The 21,298-nt window shown below is 37.8% G+C and overlaps 1 protein-coding gene and 1 pseudogene across 2 annotated transcripts in view; one reads left to right on the plus strand and one right to left on the minus strand.

The window, feature by feature from the left end:
* Positions 1–21,298, minus strand: part of DPP10 (dipeptidyl peptidase like 10) — a 1,373,984-nt gene that overhangs the window by 997,122 nt on the left and 355,564 nt on the right. The window lies entirely within an intron of this gene.
* On the plus strand, positions 928–1,521 carry LOC309843478 (rRNA-processing protein FCF1 homolog pseudogene; annotated as a pseudogene). Its single transcript has one exon. The product of its transcript is annotated as an rRNA-processing protein FCF1 homolog pseudogene (transcript).

Genomic DNA, 21,298 nt, shown 5'->3' on the forward strand with positions numbered 1-21,298 from the left:
GAGGTGTTTTCAAGCTCATGTCCAGTGGTTCTCACTCTTTTCTTTCCATTCCACCACGTGGGTGCATCGTGAGAAATTACTGAAATGAGCTAATTGAAATCACTGAAGTTATTCTCAAGAAAAGCTGGGATATGGTAACATTTACTTTAAGGATGCAGTTAACATAAAATGCTACTATAGTCACTAGCCACTTAATTACTTACTTTTGCATAATGTGTTTACGCATGGTTCTGAATGCTCTAAATCTGTAAATGTGACAATAAAATAAAAAGAGAAGTTAAACTGGTCTTGATAACAGCTACACTTCATTGACTGTTTGATTCTCATGTCCTCTCAGAAGCAGTCAGTATAACTCTTATTTTTCTTCTGTACTTAGATGGCTGACTTTATATTCTATAAACTAAATATTTTAATTCTAAGGAGTTTCCTTCCTCTGACTTTTTGCCAGGGCTAAATGTAAATATAAAGAATTGTGGTATGTTTATGTCACACACACACACACACACACACACACACACACACACACACACATCTTAACCTTCATTTCTCATCTACAAAACCTAAAGGAAAATAGAATATTAGTTATTCTCATAATCAGTATGAAGATTTCCAAGGAAAGTGTCCAACACACACACACACACAATTTTAATTGGTAGGCTTAGGCTCAGCTTCCAGAGCTAACTTTGAAGAATATAGTGACTTTGAGACACTTTAATTCCTTCACTACCTCAGCTATGAATCAGGGTAAGACTTGTTTAGGGCTACTTTTAAAAGGTTGTCCTAAGGATAAAATGGAATGATGCATTTGTGAAAGGGATTTGAACAAGTATCCTACAAGATTTCATGTGCCTTGTAAAAACAAAATAAAAAATTATATTTTCTTGTTAAGAAAATGATACATGAAAGAAACAAGTATATAGCATGAACATGGGGAAGCAAAAGAAAACAAGAAAGTATGCAACCATGAAGCGAATGCTTAGTCTCCAAGATCAGAGGCTTAAAGAGAAGGACAGATTTAAACATTAAAAAAAAAGAAGAAAAGAAAAGAAAGATTCTAATGCACTCAAAGAAAGAGAAGTCCCCCAACATCCTTCTTGCTTATTCTTCCAATATTACACACAGCTGGGTCCACCTTACCACATCCTGGTTGACACCAACTTTATCAACTTTTCCATTAAAGCCAAACTTGAGTTAGTACAGTCAATGATAGACTGTCTTTACACCAAGTGTATCCTTTGTATAACTGACTGCGTAATGGCAGAAATTGAGAAACTGGGACAAAAGTATTGAGTGGCTCTAAAGATTAACAAGGATCTAAGATTTGAAAGATTACCATGCACACACAAGGGAACCTATGCAGATGACTGCTTAGTGCAGAGAGTAACTCAGCACAAGTGTTACATTGTGGCCACAGTCCATTGGGACCTTAAAGGAAGGATCCAGAAGATTGCTGGAGTGCCCATCATGTACATTTCTAACCATAGGTACAACATTGATGATTATGGGGCCCTTCGGTTCTAATTCTTAAAAGATGGTGTTTCTCTGTCTTCCTTTTCTGGCTTTTTCTGTTGCCAGTTCATATTAGCAAAACGCTAATAGCACGAATATTCTTCTTATCCATTTGCTCTGTTGTGAGCTGAGTATGGTTAAATACAGTCACTTTTTGATGTTGTTTGGAAATTTGTATTTTGTTTCATTTTAAATATTGTTGTATCTTTTTATAAATCAGATAATTGCTCATATATAAAAAAGAAAATGATACATGAGGATTATGGAGAATCTGGAAGATGCTTGCATGCCTGGACACAAACGTGGGTGGCCTTGGACACTCATCCCTTTCTCCCTTTCAGCAGTTAAGCAAGAAGCTGGCTGTACAGGTCTGAGATAAATCGATGGAAGAACAAGCAGATATCACAGACTGAGCGCACAAGATTTGGCCCTTTTTTTAAAGGTCATTTTCTCTGTCAGGAGGCTTCCATTATTATATTCACCTAGATGTTCCCTGTTTCCCTTTTTCTATATGTAGAAGATCACAGCGGTGGTGTTTCCTTATCGAGGATGCTTTTCACAGTGTGTCAAGTTCTGCTGGTTCCAGAGTATTTCTTGATGGAAAAACAATGAGTTTCTCTATCATGTGCCCTGAAATTATTATCAATGAATCTTTTCATGTGCCGGCACCATGTGTCACAAAGAATGGGTATATCTGTTTCCCTTTGCCCAAAAATAAAAGAATAAGTGCATAAATAAATATTAAGCCATGAATCCCACAGCCCATGGATAACCACTTAATGACATTTCTAACAGCACTTTGAATTCATTTGGAAACATTAAAGTGTCTGAAGATTCACAGCTAAAAGCAACTTGCCTCTGTGAGATTTTCCAATCATTTATATAGCAAACTAATAACAGCCATGTATCAAGAAGATTTAGAGAAAAACAGAACCTTTTGCCCCTGAACTCTGTGTGTAGAGACATTACCCTGGGTGAATGGAGCTTTCTTGGTATTGATATCCCTCTCTATAGAAAGTTATTTTGTATTTATTCACTTATTTTTTTTACCTTCTTCAACTATTATTTTGTTGGCTACAAATATATAGCATTGTTTTTTTTGAGAATCTTAAGAGTGGTTAAAAAGGGAAAGAAAGTTGTGAAACACATTCCTTGCCTTCTGAAACTTATATCCTAGTAGGAGAGACAAGACAAGCACATGTAAATTAAGTGTTTCATTTGCCATATATTCTTAGTAACTGACAAATGGTACTCAACAGAATAATCTCCCCAATAGTACTGTAATGTTCTTGACTTAAAGAATGTCTTGTCTCATATCTATCCTCAACATGTGCAAAACTTTCATTTGTAACAAGTCAAAATAAGAATGTATTCAAGTAATTTAACTAGGAAGTTTATTAATTTAAAATATGCTCATGTTGATAAATTAACCAATCAATTCTGTAAGCATTTCAGACATCTTACTTGAATACAGTTTAACAAAATTTCTAATAATGAAAATAATAACACCCTTCAAACACCAAAGCATTTTTCTTGAGGTCTGTGGCATCTAAATAAGTGTATTCATAATTTAATGATGTGTTAAGGCAACAGTAAACACTGAAAATTTAATGGAATTTAAGGATCACAACTGGCTGTTTTAATGTATAAACATACTGTCTTTTAGTATATATCTTAAATCCAAATTGTCTCCTGTAGCCTAAGGCATTAAATAATAATGAGCTCAAACTTCTGGAATTAGATTGGTATTAGATTGGTGCTTCCATTGACTAACTATAAATCTTTTACATTTTCCAAGGAATATAGGTTCACACATACAGAAGGCTCCATGGGGAAAAAATGCAGTATGACAATTTGCCACCTGCTTTGTTTCCTCAAAGCAAAAGTATAAAAATAGTTGATGGAATTAGGTTACAAAAACCTATATGATCACACCAGTATCATCTGCATTTGATCCTGTGAACTAAGCAGGGCAGATCTTTCCTTCTTCCTTTCTTCCTTCCATCTTTCTTCACTTCCTAACTTCCTTCCTCTTTCTCATATTACCCTCAGAGAAAACCGTTTGGGAATTTTTTTTTTTTTTTAAGATTTTATTTATTTATTTGTCGGAGAGAGAGAGAGAGTGCACAAGTCGGCAGAGTTGGAGAGAGAAGCAGGTTGCTGGCCAAGCAAGGAGCCTGACGCGGGACTCGATCCCAAGACCCTGGCATCACGATCCAAGCCAAAGGCAGCAGCTCAACCGACTAAGTCACCCAGGCGTCCCAGTTTTGGAATTCTTGACAACCATGCTCACTAAAGAATGAAAAGTTAGGTTCCATGTGATGAAGTAATAATACTGACAGAATTCCTGAGTGCTGTTAGAGGATTCTAGTGCAGTTCTGGGCATTCCTAACGCCAGGATATGGTAAGGGGGAGATTTTCACAGGTCAGAACACATTATAAACAGGCCACAGAATCAAATGGGATGTAAGGTCAGGTTGGGCTTATGATTGGATATAAAGTGTAAATTGACATTTGATGGGATCCTGTCAAAAATTAACAGTATGTTTGAAAGGATTCAGTCATGAGTTCAAGTTTTGTAAGATAAAAAGGCAAAAGGGACCTCTAAAGAAACTGGAAGACCTCTCATGTTCTTGATATAACTTTGAAGAGGAGCTGCTTTGGACCTGAGATAACTACCTCAGAGGAAGCTTGTCATTTTTTTAACACTAAAAGTCCTACCAGAACATCTATATCCATATCTATCTATATCTAGAAAGAGAGCAAGCCTCAGAAGGGTCTGGTTGCCTTAATGTTTTTCTTGAGAGTACTTAGCTTAATCTTTATGAAACATGGTCTTCACATGCACATGGAGGAGAGAAAACTAAGGGTTTTATCTAGAATTTCATTCCCCAGAGGTATATACTAATTAGAAGACCATCATCAAAGTGTTGTTAATTTTTACATGTATAAGAAAGGGGAGAATAGATCATACAGTATTTTTCTAGTATCGCAGATGATTTTGACACTATTAAATTGTGCATTGTCTTTCATTCAGTTAAATTCATGATTTGCTTTATACGTTAGAACCCTGTGGCAGAGACTGCCTTGCTGGCACCCAAATTCCTTATCTTCCACCCGAACATATAGGTGGACTCCGTATTCCAGCATCTTTGGGTATTAGGAGCTACCATGGGCCAAGTTCAGACCAATGGGAATGGCATGAAATTGGCCCATACAGTTTCCAGGCCTGACTCCTGCACTCTCCTGTGCCATCTTCCATGATTTCTCTTTTCTTTCCATCTCCCAGCTTGATTAATACAGTTCCAACGGGACACTCTAAGACTCTAGAGCTTAATGAAGTCATTAGATGGAATTCCCGGAACACTCAATAATTGTGTGGCGCAGAACCAACCTTCGTCCCCATCCAACTTATAGCAACTATAATATGAATAGAAAACAAACCCTTACTGTATTAAGCCATGAAAACCTGGGGCTTTTACAGATTTATCTGCTGCAACTATTGTTATATGACTCATTAGATATTTTTGAATATTATTATATAATCAAATCACATTTTACAGAAGTAAACATCCCAACCATGACTAATGTCACTTGCATTTTAGTTTTTGTCACCAGCATTTTAATAAGTTAAATATGTTTGCTTATGTAATACACTTTAACATCTTCCATTCTGAAAATCAACTGTGATCTTCTGAACCCAGGGTAAGACTTAGTCTAGTGTTATAAACATAGTCCCTCAATATTACTTAAATGTGATGATGATGATGATGAAGAAGAAGAAGAAAAGGAAGAGGAGGAGGAGGGGGAGGAAGACGAAGAGGAAGAAGAAGAAGGAGAAAATTGGTAGGGATGATGATGTGGATGTCGATAATATCGTACTGAATTTATTTCTTATTAATAATATAGCTTATTTGATTATCTCACCCTCAGACACATTCAGGATGAATAATACTATTCTCATTTTAAAGGTACTAAATCTGAAACCAGGAAGGGTTAAGTAACTAATAAAAGACAAAAAATTTTCAAATTTATATCCAGATTTTGACCCTAAAGTACTTTCCAACCACCTTACAGTTTTTTAGGCAGATCCTATCACCAAATCATGGGTGAACATGAGTCTATCTAAAGGGCATGGAGCTGTTTGGGTATGTCACATGACAAAAATCAGTATAAAATATCTTGGTAATGCAGATCAAGGCATTTACGTTCAATGAAGTCATTATAATATAGCCAGGACATTACATTGCATTTGAAGAGATGTGAAGTTGTCATTTAAATATTTGTTGCTATTGGCATTATATTTATTACCGACTGCAGTTTTGAGATGAGGATTTAAATACTACTTTACATTTATTTCTCAAGCTCTGTCATAATGAATTTCAGTGCAGTTTAGCACTTCTGAAGTGGTTGCTTCTTCCCAGCCAGTTGCATCTGGTCAAACTCTTCTCTTTACTGTTTGTATTTTTTTTTAATTTTTTAAAGATTTTATTTATTTATTTGATGGGGGTGGGGAGAGCACAAGGAGGGGCAGCAGGGGGACAGAGGGAGAGAGAGAAGCAGGCTCTCTGCTGATGAGCATGGGACTGCAGGCAGATGCTTAACTGATTGAGCCACCCAGGTGCCCCTCTTTAGATGCTACTGATGAATGTAACAAGTGGCTTAATATCAGAGATTGAAAAATGGAATAGCTGTCAATTTCCAAAACTTTTTCTAGAAGAAATGTAACTTAGTAGGAAAAATATATCCAAAAGCAATCCTCAAAAAAAGAAAAAGAAAAAGAGAAGGGGGATCTAAAAGCTGCTATAGATTGAATACCTTCCTCTGCAAAATTCATATGTTAAAACCTACTACCCAACATGATGCTATTTGGAGGTGGGATCTTTGGGAGTGGTTACATCGTGAGGGTGGAGCCCTCCTCAGTAGGATTAGTGCCCTAATGAAATCATACCTAGAGTGTCCCCTTCCCCCCACTCTATATGAGGACACAGTCAGAAAATAGACAGTCGTCTACAATCCAGAACGTGGGCCCTCACCAGACACCAAATCTGCCAGCACTTTGAGCTGGGACTTTCCAGAACTGGGAGCAATAAATATTTGTTGTTTAAGCCACCTGGTCTATGGTATTTTTGTTATACAGCCTGAACAGACTAAGACAGAAATTGTTACCAAGAAGTGGAATGTTGTTGTAACAAATGTCTCAAAGTGGGGCAGCTTCTTTGGAACAGGATAATGGATAGAGGCTGGAGGCATTTGAGGTGTATTCTAGAAAAAGCCTACATCCTTCTGATTGGACCTTTAAAGGTGATTCTGAAGAGAGTTCTGAAGGAAAAGAGAACTGTAAAGAAAGCTTCCAACTTCTCAGAGAATACTTCCACAATAATGAACAAAATAAAGGTAGAAATATGGATGGTAAAGGCCATTCTGACAAGGTTTCAGACAGAAAGAAAGAGTATGTTATTGAGAACTGGAGGCAAAGCAATCCTTGTTACAAAGCGGCAAAGACCTTGGCTGAAATGTATTTGTGTCCTAGTGTTTTATAGCCCTTGAGAACCTTCAAGGGCTGAAATTAGATATTTAGCTATAGAAACTGCTAAGCAAAAATTGAAATAGAGTCTTGGCTCCTGATTCCTTATACTAAAATACTAGAAGAGAGCAAAGAGTTGGAATTGTTAAGCAAAAAGGAAGCAAACTTAAAGATTTGGAAAATTCTTAGCATATCCATATTGCAAAAAGTGAGAACACTCAGGGTGTGGCCAGGAGGCCATTAGATAAGGAGATTATTGTTGACAAACCTTCTCAGTAGAGGACAGGAATTATTCTTCAAGACAATAGAAGAATGACTCTATAGGTAATTTAGAGATCACCAGGGCTGCCACGGACGCTACCTGGAGCACAAAGCCCTGGGAGTATGACAGCCTCCACTTAGGTTTTAAAGAACCACTGCAGTGCTGGAACCTCAGGCCAGAAAGTCACAGGTGCAGGATGGCAGTCTCACAGAACCTCAAGGCCCAGGCAGAATGTGGCTGTGAAGTCTTCCCACCAAGCCCTGTGGGCAGGAGGCTATCACCCCGAAGGGCCTAGAATTCAGAGCATCAAGCCAAAGAGGATTGTTTTAGAAGTTTAAAGTTAAATTTTGTTCACCTACTTAAGTTTCGGACTTACTTAGGACCCATTACTCCTTTCTATTTTTCTATTTTTTCCCCCTTTTGGGATGAAAGTGTCTATCCTGTGTCTGCTCCCCACCCCTCCTACATTGTACTTTGGAAACACATAACTTGTTTGGTTTCTCAGGTTCACAGCTGGAGAACAATTTTCCTCTGACTGAATTGTACCTTGAGTGTCACCATACATGATTTAGACGATCTTTAGATGTGTCTTTGGATGTGGATTGGACTTCTTGTTCTTCTGTGCTGCATATTAAGAAGAATTTTGAGAAATAGATGAGAATACGCTCATCAGAAACAATGAAATTTACCCATTCTCAGATAGCATATACCCTTTGTTCCTGGAGTAAAGAACGTCTTCAAGTACAAATAAACATACATACATATAAAGCCTGTATCAATTATTTTTCATCCTACAGTAACAACTGCAGTGCATATGCTATATATTTTATAAAACATTTTCACATATAATATTTTATCTTTGCAAAATTCTGTGTGGTAGGAATTACATATTTTTTAATTACACGAAAACTGACTCTTAAATAGTATTTTTATCTACCACTCTATAATTACCACTCTATATCCTCTCTGAAAATTTAGGGTCCTTTTTCAGAACTCACAGAGCACAGAGAGGTTTCTCTACTCACTTAATTTTCTATTTATTCTTATATTTTGCACTAACTTTATTTAACTTAAATCATTAAAACTTGGATGTGTTACTTTAAAACGTGCTCTAATATTACTTGCTTTATTTATCCAACAAACATTTTTGAACATCTTTCTGTTTGTCATAATTAGCAAGACCTAGGAAATATGGTTATTGGGATCTGGTAAATCGAAGCTCTGGAAACAAACGAATGAAAAAGTGTTCTAACTTATAGTATTTGCCAATTTCCATAGTGTAACTACTCCCACCATAGATTATTTCAAGCAAATGGCCCACAGAATTCTTATGAACACTCAGTTCTCCTGAGCTCATATGTGCCAACTCCATCACATTGCTGGCGTTAATTCAGATTCTGTGCCAACGTCCAAGTTGCTTATGGCATGGTAAGGAAGACAGGCATTCAATTTTTAAAAATTATATAATGTTAGGGAGAAGCTGATGTATGTACTAGAAACAGAGATGTCAAGGGAAAGAATGATCAATTATTTGGGGGAATGAAAATCAGGGAAGTTTTCTTTAACCAGGTACTTGATACTCTGCAACCTTAAGGATGAGTGTGGGTCCTTCCCTTCTGTGAGCAGCAAAGGTCATTCAAGCAGAGGGAATGATGCATCCAGAGGCATGGATGTAGGACCTACCAGGGCATGGTTGTTTACCCCTGGTGCAACAGGAAGAGCTTCCAGAAAAGGAGTAACCAGGGGTCAGATCATGGAGGACATTTTGTGCCCTAAATGTTGTCTAGTTGTTCACTCAGATGAACTCCATGATAACTAAGATGTGTGTGCACTTAATTTTTTCTCTGGGACTTTGTCTCTTTATATCTATAGCTATATCTAAAATCAGCCTGTTTTCCCCTCATGCCTGCAAAACCCATCTCATTTGCCAGCTCTTCTGGGAAAAAACTCCTGATCCTTCCCTCACTCCCATTCTCTCCTGCAGCCTATCACAGTGTACTTTCTCTCCTTCAAGGTAGTTCCCATGTGCCTCTGTATATGTATTACCATGAATGTAAATTTACATCTATTTACTTAGGTGTCTCTCTCTTTCACCTGAAATGGTAGTTCCTTGAGATATAGAACAGCCTCTTATTTTTATCGCCAAAGCCTAGAACAGTATATGATCTATTGGAGGTACCCAATATTTATGAACTCTATTGATCGAATGATAGGTGTTTCTGTTGTCATTCAAATGGTTAAACAAAGACTATTGTGATTTTAATTGTTGGGAATGTGAATATTCTCTGTTTTCTGGCTTTCCCTTTCTAATTATTGACTGATGCCATATACACGGAAGGAATGAGTTCTAAGACTTCATGCTAACATTGCTTAGAGAATAAAAATTTACGAGGTTCCTCCAGCCTGCTAGGATATTCCTGCAGGCTAAAATCCACTCAGTTTAAGCTCGGCTCAAGCAAGATTATAGGAAAGCTGATAAGAATAAGGGAGAATTTCCATAATGCCCAGAAGTGGGATAGAAATGTTGATCTTTGAATTTCTGTGCCTGGCTTTAGGACATCTCTAAACTTGTCACCAATATGAGTCTACCCCCTACCAGCTATAGAAATCAGAAACTCCCACTTAAAATCAGTGAATTTTGGGGCTGGAAAAGACTTTTAGATACCTGCATCAGCATGTCTCAGCTTGAGAAATATAACTCTTTTGAACTCTAGTGGTAGATTTTCCTGGGATGTGACAATTACTATTTATCTTTCCTTGGACATTTCATTACATATATAAAATCAGGATAGTAATAGTAAGTAAATTAAAAAGTTACTATGAGGATTAAGCAAGAAGATGCATACATAGTTTCTGCCCTCTAGTTGTATCTCTACTTAAGCTCTTATCATATCATTGTCTCTCCTAGAGGCAAGGGTGAGGATCAGGACACAGACTGCTTGAGTTCGAATTCCATGTCTCCTACTTACTAGTTGTGTCATCTTAGTAAATCACTTGATATTTCTGGAATTCAGATTTCTCATCCCTAAAAAGGAAAAATAGTAATAACTACTACAAATGATTGCTGAAACGATTAAATGGTACAAAGAATTCAAGACCGGTTCTGGCCCATAATTAATAGGAGATGAAGTTGAGATATAGGTTAGCATTAGATCAAAGAAGCAATTGAATTTCATGCTTCAGGAAAAGAAGTTAACTCTTATAGGACTCCCACTATATTTTTAAAAATATTTTATTCATTTATTTATTTGAGAGAGAGAGAGCCTGAGAGCAGAGAAGGTCAAAGGGAGAAGCAGACTCCCCATGGAGCTGGGTACCTGATGTGGGACTCGATCCCGGGACTCTGGGATCTTGATCTGAGCCAAAGGCAATCGCTTAATCAACTGAGCCATCCAGGTGCCCCAGACTCTCACTATATTTTAAACAATTCCTTGCAAAGTTCTGGCCCACTGATGTTACTTAGTCACTACTGCTCATTCATTACCAGCCCATCAATAAACATCCCAATGCCTATATAGAAGATATACCATCATCTGCAATCGTGAAAAATATAGCCGTTTCTGCTTTACAATTAACTTATGAACTTCAATATTTTGTAAAAAAAAATTCTTCAATTTTCCAGTAAAAATTTTAATCTAGCGTTAGGGTATATATTTGTTTTTATTAAAATAAGATTAATTGACTCTAACAGAGTCACCCCAGACCTCCTATCTTTTTCTGTTTCTTTCTCTAGCAACCAAATGTCCTTTAAGATTTCTGTTTTTTTCCTCCTTAGAAATTCAAGTATCTTGCACTTTAACAAAATAGTAATAAAGACACAGCCTCAAGGTGCCTTACTGTTATGCATAGGTTGGTTATGGAATACAGTACATGAAGAGCATTTGCTTGCCTAGAAACTCTTTGGGCTCACATAGAAGTGCCAACTTCACCATACATGTCTTTTGATCATTTTACTTTATGAGGTTCTTGAGGACAGAAATTATATATAATCATCCCTTGGTCCCTAGGTCCCAGCACAGATTAAGACCCACAGTAGGTATTTTGAATGAATAAATATAAATAAATATAAATACCTTAGCCATTGGGTTGCTGATATTTGTTTATGTGAGTGTGTGTGTTGCATGCATGCACATACATTGACAGGTGTCTATTTATTTATTTATAGTTGAATTAGAACATATGGTAAAAGAAGCCAGACATGGGAACCTGGGTGACTCAATTGGTTAAGCCACTACTTTCAGCTCGAAGTCATGATCAAGTCCTGCATCCGACTTCCTGCTCAGGGAGTCTGCTTCTCCCTCTGACCCTCTCCCGTCTCAAGTTCTCTCTTTCTCAAATAAATAAATAAAATCTTTCTAAAAAGCCAGACAAAAAGTCTATGTACTATGTAATTTCTTTTCTGTGGCATCATTGAAAAGGCAAAACTTTAGGCAGAAATCAGATAGATGATTGCCAGTGCTTGAAAGTACAGATAGGAGGTCAGTTAGAAAGGGGCACAAGGAAAATTTTAGGGTGATATATAGAGTTTATTTCAGTTGTTGTAGCAGTTATATAGCTTTACACATGTGTTAAACCTCATCATAGACTTTCACTTTATGTAAGTTATAACTCAACAAACCCAAGATTTTTTTTTTTTACATGAACATATGTAATGAGTTTCACACATAATGCAGGATCAATAAACATTAGTTCTCTCCACACCCTTTCTCCAAAGGAGCTAAGCATAACAAGTCTTAAATTAATGTCCTTTATCTTGCAAGGTATAATTGGGAACCAAAGCAAGCATTTTCATTCTTAGCACATTTCTAAGGCCTTTGCATTTCTATAAAGAAGCAAAGCAGAAGCGTGATCTGATTGTAGGAATCTGAACTTACTAAAGTCCCTTGAAAACCACTACAAAAACCCAGATCTAAAGGCAATCTGAAACCATGCATGACCAACTCATGGAGTATCCATATAGATATAATCTCTATGCTTAAAGTTTTGCCTTCTCGATGATGAAAATAAATTATAGTATATATGTAGTCTACATACATAGTATGTATACTTTTTGTCTGGCTTTTTAGAAAGATTTTATTTATTTATTTGAGAAAGAGAGAACATGAGAGGGGAGAGGGTCAGAGGGAGAAGCAGAATCCCCACTGAGAAGGGAGCCGGATGCAGGACTTGATCATGACTCGAGCTAAAAGTAGTTGCTTAACCAACTGAGTCACCCAGGTTCCCATGTCTGGCTTCTTTTCCCATATGTTCTAATTCAACTATTACTAAAACCTTTTGATATATGTGTTGTTATTTCCATTTTATAGAAAGGAAAATGTAGGCTTTGAGAGCTTAAATGACTCTCTAAGCTAGGTTTTGATCTCACATCTAAAGAAGGTGATACTTTTAGGATAATGTTAATCAAAGTCCATTAGTTAGGTATCTGCTCACATCCAGATAATGCTGACATATTGGGGCATTAATGGGAAGACCACTGGATCAGAAGTTCTATCATCTTAACATCTAGCTCAACAGATGCTCAACAGAACTCTTAAGGAAAGTTAGTAATTGGCCATCATGAGATGGCCCTAATGCTCTGGTCCACAATGCTTATAATAATAAATTTGCGTCAGTACAATGTTTGGTTCGGCTGAAAATAAGGTATGAAAACTTAAGAAATGCACATTGAGATAGGGAAAATGAACCCACAAGGTAGAATATACATAGAAAAACATTCCATACTGTGAAAGAGGATGGCATAATCATTTATCAGCCAAGGTATATGTATCCCGCCATTCTGATAAAGCCCAAGTGAAATATATGTTTTATTTTTTATTTTAAGGAAAATAGAAAAAAAATGAGACAAAGATTTGAGGCAACATGTTATAAAAATAACTTTATGTTCCTCTGCTCCAAAAGGTGATTTCATATCCCAGCAAAGAATATTAAGGTGATCCTGATATGATGTGAGAGCTGGGGAGAAAAGAATTCTACTAGGAGAGATCATTTAGACTCTAGGATGAAGAGTTTTCTTTACTAGCGAATTTTCCTTGATACCTATTCTTGATCCTCTATACTGGCCTGAGGACGAAGGATGATATAAGAAGTAATCTGCTTCCTTGGAAAAAACACAAGTGTTTATAAATGTGCTTGCTATATGCTCAGACTATGAGATTTACATATTTTTTAAAGTAGAAATGTTGAATATTTTATTAGCCTTAAATCAGATTAAGTATATGAAATTCTTGGAAGTGTTCTATGGATAAAAATATCAGGGTGCCTGGGTGGCTCAGTCGTTAAGTGTCGGCTCAGGTCATGATCCCGGGGTCCTGGAATGGAACCCCACATAGGGATCCCTGCTCAGCAGGAAGCCTGCTTCTCCTTCTCCCACTGCCCCTCATGTTCCCTCTTTCACTGTGTCTCTCTCTGTCAAATAAAAATATAAAATCTTAAAAAAAAAAAAGACCTCAATCTCCCCTTTCTAGTTCAACTTAGGATGTCAAGTGACATTAAACAAGTGACTTTCCCCACGTGCTAGGTTCCAGTCTCCTTTCCTTTATTGACATATGGATGCTATCACTAAAGATAAAAGGATATCCTCTCAGAAACAATTACTCCTTTCCCACAACGAAGATATTCTCTTCACAAAATCTATCATGTTCTTTGAAGAAGCAGCCGCACACTGACTTCCGTCCTTCTAGAGTCATTGATTCTCATGAGGATGGGCTCTCTCTGGGAACAATGGCTGCTGAATCCGGAAGATGATTAACCAGACAGGCAAAACAATAAGGGGTATTCAGGTGGTGTGGCTGCGAGGGAGCTGTCCAGGTGAGGAAGGACTGACTTCTGAGGGGGACTGAGACCTGCCTGAGCACTACTGTCATGTGTTGGCCACACTGCACACCGCCGTAGTTGGACTGATGTCCTGTGCAACCAAAAACTTCCCTGAAACAAATTAGGGTGTAATTTAGGATGTAACAAGTAAGTTACATACATGCTCGTTAGTAATGATAACAAGTTATCCTAATATCCTAAATTAGGATGTAACAAGTTATCAGCTTCCTCTTGGTTAATATATAAGAGGTGTGGAGCTGGTGCTCTGACAGAAAGTTCAAGAATTCAATTTTCCTCAGCTATTGCTGTCCACAGAAAATTTTCTCAATGTATTCTAAATGAATTAGCTCTAAAGACTGGCACTTACCAGCTACAATCACAGCATAGTGGATAAGTGTTAGGACTACTACATAAATTAAACATTACATTAATATCCAGAGTTCTTTAGGATATCTGACACTAAAACATCTTCTCTTATGGCAGTCATTTTCTTTTTTTTCATTTGATTTTGTAACTATTTCTTGCTAAACGCTATCAAGAAGACAATGCTGAGACAGAACATTTTTTCAAAATTTTTGAATATGTGAGTAGTTCCTGGAAAGCCCGATTATTCTTTGAGGAGAAGTGACCTGCAGATGAAAGAAAAACAGCAAAATGGCTGCAAGCAGGACTCAGGTTAAAAAAGAAACTCAGGCTGAGGAATGGTATTGTTATTCAAGGCCAAAGTCATACTTTATATAGAAGATTTTTCTGTCTTTTATAGCCCATGTGCTCTGTCCCTCTCCTAATTACATAAACTTGCAAGTATTGTGTTTCCCTTTAATATTTAACTCCTTTAAGTATGTTTGCTAAAGCAAGGGGAAAGCATATTTTTGGTTGAAAAATATGCTACTATTATTCTTTTGCAAAGTTGGATCAATATGTACTCTTACCACCGCTACGGGAATATGGCTTCTCATGTCTCTCTCACTTTCCATGCAGTTGAATCATTACTACCAGCATGTATGTAACTTCCTATGTTAATATAAAACTAATGTCATCCCTAAAAGCAAAAAAAAATAATAATATAATAGTATGGTTGGGATTTTTTTACTTCTGTAATATAAATTCCCCCTTTTCTCCATGACAGCCCCCCATGGGGGCTGATAGTAATAGTAGATAGGTGCCACCTATCTTACTTAACCACTGCACCAAAGTATGAACCACACCCTGTCCCTCTCCTCCCCCTGAGTCACTGCTCCTCCAGGGAAGGAGGAATAATTCTCCTCTGATTTGCTGGCATTGAAGGAAGGAATGTGGAGTGAGTGTTCTGATATTTTTTCTCTTTGTCTTTGAGAACCAGGCTGCTAACAAAGATAGGCTACTGTGCTCTGGACATGGCAGAAGGGTTTGCTCATGTTGGAAATGACTAGAGTTTTCGATCTTTTGACTACAATGAGATGAGTTGGTTGTTTTGGTCTAATTCAGGGGCAGACTGAGCTAACTCCTCTGGCCAAAGATCTAAAGCCTTATTTTCCAATAAGCTCATTACAACAGCCATGACATTTTAATCTCCATTTGTCTCTCTTTTCCGGTCTTTTAACTCAATAGAAAGTTGGAAGATCAAGAGAGTTTGTAAGTTTCTTTAACCCTCTGTGTGTGTGCGTGCATGCATGCATATGTACATGTTTACATATGAGGAACCATGTTCTTTATAAACATAGATATTTATATTTCTATTTGCAATTATCATGGTTCATACTTTAGTAATAAGAACATGTTTGGGGTGCCTGGGTGGCTCAGTGGGTTAAGCCTCTGCCTTCGGCCCAGGTCATGGTCTCAGGGTCCTGGAATCAAGCCCCGCATGGGTTCTCTGCTCAGTAGGGAGCCTGCTTCCCCCTCTGTCTCTGCCTGCCTCTCCGCCTACTTGTGATCTCTGTCTGTCAAATAAACAAATAAAATCTTTAAAAAAAAAAAAAAAGAGAACACGTTTGAGTTACTGAAGATTATTAGTGACATAAAATTTCACCTATGTTCTGTTCTTAGGATCCTAACAGTGATCTACTTTTCTCTGACTGCAAAAGCATCAAAAACAGTTTAGCAATTCTGTCTACCTTATTTTCATCTTGAAATACTACCTTATTTTCATCTTGAGCCAATATTGGTTTTCCTGCTTAAACTATGGGGCTTTTTCAATATCGCTCCATCATAAGCATGCTGGGAATCTCCCTGGGAGAGGAAGACAAAGAGAGAAAGAGAGCAGACCAGATTGAGAGAGTGTTAGCAAACTTCCTGGTGTAAATAGTACTATCAGTGCTGGTTTCAAATTGCCAACAGTCTAAAAACCAGCTCATGGAATTCCTAAGTAAGCAACAAGCAGCACCTCACTCCAAAATAACTAATGAGAACCCAACCTTCCGGATTCCAACTCCTGTGTTTTATTCTGCCACAATTTTTTCCCTTTTTGCTTTACTTTACTCTAAGGCTTCAGGCTAGATTTCTTTCTTTCTTTCTTTATTATGTATTTTCAGCATAACAGTATTCATTATTTTTGCACCACACCCAGTGCTCCATGCAATCCGTGCCCTCTATAATACCCACCACCTGGTACCCCAACCTCCCAGCCCCCGCCCCTTCCAAACACTCAGATTGTTTTTCAGAGTCCATAGTCTTTCATGGTTCACGTCCCCTTCCAATTTCCTGCAAATCCCTTCTCCTCTCTAACTCCCCTTGTCCTCCATGCTATTTGTTATGCTCCACAAATAAGTGAAATCATATGACAGTTGACTCTCTCTGCTCGACTTATTTCACTCAGCATAATCTCTTCCAGTCCCATCCATGTTGCTACAAAAGTTGGGTATTCATCCTTTCTGATGGAGGCATAATACTCAATTGTGTATATGGACCACATCTTCCTTATCCATTCGTCCGTTGAAGGGCATCTTGGTTCTTTCCATAGTTTGGCGATCATGGCCATTGCCGCTATAAACATTGGGGTAAAGATGGCCCTTCTTTTCACAACATCTGTATCTTTGGGGTAAATACCCAGGAGTGCAATTGCAGGGTCATAGGGAAGTTCTATTTTTAATTTCTTGAGGAATCTCCACACTGTTCTCCAAAGAGGCTGCAGCAACTTGCATTCCCACCAACAGTGTAAGAGGGTTCCCCTTTCTCCACATCCTCTCCAACACACGTTGTTTCCTGTCTTGCTAATTTTGGCCATTCTAACTGGTGCAAGGTGATATCTCAATGTAGTTTTAATTTGAATCTCCCTGATGGCTAGTGACGATGAACATTTTTTCATGTGTCTGATAGCCATTTGTATGTCTTCATTGGAGAAGTGTCTATTCATATCTTCTGCCCATTTTTTGATATGATTGTCTGTTTTGTGTGTGTTGAGTTTGAGGAATTCTTTATAGATCCTGGATATCAACCTTTTGTCTGTACTGTCATTTGCAAATATCTTCTCCCATTCCATGGGTTGCCTCTTTGTTTGTTGACTGTTTCCTTTGCTGTGCAGAAGCTTTTGATTTTGCTGAAGGCCCAACAGTTTATTTTCACTTTTGTTTCTTTTGCCTTTGGAGACATATCTTTTTTTTTTCTTTTTTAATTTTTTATTTTTTATAAACATATATTTTTATCCCCAGGGGTACAGGTCTGTGAATCACCAGGTTTACACACTTCACAGCACTCACCAAAGCACATACCCTCCCCAATATCCATAATCCCACCCCCTTCTCCCAAATCCCCTCCCCCCAGCAGCCCTCAGTTTGTTTTGTGAGATTAAGAGTCACTTATGGTTTGTCTCCCTCCCAATCCCATCTTGTTTCATTGATTCTTCTCCTACCCACTTAAGCCCCCATGTTGCATCACCACTTCCTCATATCAGGGAGATCATATGATAGTTGTCTTTCTCTGCTTGACTTATTTCGCTAAGCATGACACGCTCTAGTTCCATCCATGTTGTCACAAATGGCAAGATTTCATTTCTTTTGATGGCTGCATAGTATTCCATTGTGTATATATACCACATCTTCTTGATCCATTCATCTGTGGATGGACATCTAGGTTCTTTCCATAGTTTGGCTATTGTGGACATTGCTGCTATAAACATTCGAGTACACGTGCCCCTTTGGATCACTACGTTTGTATCTTTAGGGTAAATACCCAATAGTGCAATTGCTGGGTCATAGGGCAGTTCTATTTTCAACATTTTGAGGAACCTCCATGCTGTTTTCCAGAGAGGTTGCACCAGCTTGCATTCCCACCAACAGTGTAGGAGGGTTCCCCTTTCTCCGCATCCTCGCCAGCATCTGTCATTTCCTGACTTGTTGATTTTAGCCATTCTGACTGGTGTGAGGTGATATCTCATTGTGGTTTTGATTTGTATTTCCGTGATGCCGAGTGATATGGAGCACTTTTTCATGTGTCTGTTGGCCATCTGGATGTCTTCTTTGCAGAAATGTCTGTTCATGTCCTCTGCCCATTTCTTGATTGGATTATTTGTTCTTTGGGTGTTGAGTTTGCTAAGTTCTTTATAGATTCTGGACACTAGTCCTTTATCTGATATGTCATTTGCAAATATCTTCTCCCATTCTGTCAGTTGTCTTTTGATTTTGTTAACTGTTTCCTTTGCTGTGCAAAAGCTTTTGATCTTGGTGAAATCCCAATAGTTCATTTTTTCCCTTGCTTCCCTTGCCTTTTGCGTTGTTCCTAGGAAGATGTTGCTGCGGCAGAGGTCGAAGAGGTTGCTGCCTGTGTTCTCCTCAAGGATTTTGATGGATTCCTTTCGCACATTGAGGTCCTTCATCCATTTTGTGTCTATTTTTGTGTGTGGTGTAAGGAAATGGTCCAATTTCATTTTTCTGCATGTGGCTGTCCAATTTTCCCAGCACCATTTATTGGAGAGGCTGTCTTTTTTCCATTGGACATTCTTTCCTGCTTTGTCGAAGATTAGTTGACCATAGAGTTGAGGGTCTATTTCTGGGCTCTCTATTCTGTTCCATTGATCTATGTGTCTGTTTTTGTGCCAGTACCATGCTGTATTCAGAACATTTCATCCCAAAGCAACAGAATACACATTCTTCTCTAGTGCACATGGAACATTCTCCAGAATAGATCACATCCTCGGTCCTAACTCAGGACTCAACCGGTATCAAAAGATTGGGATTATTCCCTGCATATTTTCAGACCACAATGCTCTAAAGCTAGAACTCAACCACAAAAGGAAGTTTGAAAAGAACCCAAATACATGGAGACTAAACAGCATCCTTCTAAAAATGAATGGGTCAACCGGGAAATTAAAGAAGAATTGAAAAAAATCATGGAAACAAATGATAATGAAAATACAACGGTTCAAAACCTGTGGAACACAACAAAGTCAGTCCTGAGAGGAAAATATATAGCGGTACAAGCCTTTCTCAAGAAACAAGAAAGGTCTCAGGTACACAACCTAACCCTACACCTAAAGGAGCTGGAGAACAAGAAAGAAACCCTAAGCCCAGCAGGAGAAGAGAAATCATAAAGATCAGAGCAGAAATCAATGAAATAGAAACCAAAAAAACAATAGAAAAAATCAACGAAAGTAGGAGCTGGTTCTTTGAAAGAATTAATAAAATTGATAAACCCCTGGCCAGACTTATCAAAAAGAAAAGAGAAAGGACCCAAATAAATAAAATCAAGAATGAAAGAGGAGAGATTACAACTAACACCAAAGAAATACAAACTATCATAAAAACATACGATGAGCAACTCTACACCAATAAATTTGACAATCTGGAAGAAATGGATGCATTCCTAGAAACATATAAACTACCACAACTGAACCAGGAAGAAATAGAAAGCCTGAACAGACCCATAACCAGTAAGGAGATTGAAACAGTCATTAAAAATCTCCAAACAAACAAAAGCCCAGGGCCAGACGGCTTCCCGGGGGAATTCTACCAAACATTTAAAGAAGAACTAATTCCTATTCTCCTGAAACTGTTCCAAAAAATAGAAATGGAAGGAAAACTTCCAAACTCATTTTATGAGGCCAGCATCACCTTGATCCCAAAACCAGACAAGGATCCCACCAAAAAAGAGAGCTATAGACCAATATCCTTGATGAACACAGATGTGAAAATACTCAACAAAATACTAGCCAATAGGATTCAACAGTACATTAAAAAGATTATTCACCACGACCAAGTGGGATTTATTCCAGGGCTGCATGGTTGGTTCAACATCCGCAAATCAGTCAATGTGATACAACACATCAATAAAAGAAAGAACAAGAACCATATGATACTCTCAATAGATGCTGAAAAAGCATTTGACAAAGTACAGCATCCCTTCCTGATCAAAACTCTTCAAAGTGTAGGGATAGAGGGCACATACCTCAATATCATCAAAGCCATCTATGAAAAACCCACCGCAAATATCATTCTCAATGGAGAAAAACTGAAAGCTTTTCCGCTAAGGTCAGGAACACGGCAGGGATGTCCATTATCACCACTGCTATTCAACATAGTACTAGAGGTCCTAGCCTCAGCAATCAGACAACAAAAGGAAATTAAAGGCATCCAAATCGGCAAAGAAGAAGTCAAATTATCACTCTTCGCAGATGATATGATACTATATGTGGAAAACCCAAAAGACTCCACTTCAAAACTGCTAGAACTTATACAGGAATTCAGTAAAGTGTCAGGATATAAAATCAATGCACAGAAATCAGTTGCATTTCTCTACACCAACAGCAAGACAGAAGAAAGAGAAATTAAGGAGTCAATCCCATTTACAATTGCACCCAAAACCATAAGATACCTAGGAATAAACCTAACCAAAGAGACACAGAATCTATACTCAGAAAACTATAAAGAACTCATGAAAGAAATTGAGGAAGACACAAAGAAATGGAAAAATGTTCCATGCTCCTGGATTGGAAGAATACGTATTGTGAAAATGTCTATGCTACCTAAAGCAATCTACACATTTAATGCAATTCCTATCAAAGTACCATCCATCTTTTTCAAAGAAATGGAACAAATAATTCTAAAATTTATATGGAACCAGAAAAGACCTCGAATAGCCAAAGGGATATTGAAAAAAAAAGCCAACGTTGGTGGCATCACAATTCCGGACTTCAAGCTCTATTACAAAGCTGTAATCATCAAGACAGCATGGTACTGAAAGAAGTTGCTGTGGCTGATATCAAAGAGATTACTGCC

The sequence above is a fragment of the Mustela nivalis genome, assembly GCF_964662115.1.
Source record: "Mustela nivalis genome assembly, chromosome: 11".
Classification (NCBI taxonomy): Eukaryota; Metazoa; Chordata; class Mammalia; order Carnivora; family Mustelidae; genus Mustela; species Mustela nivalis.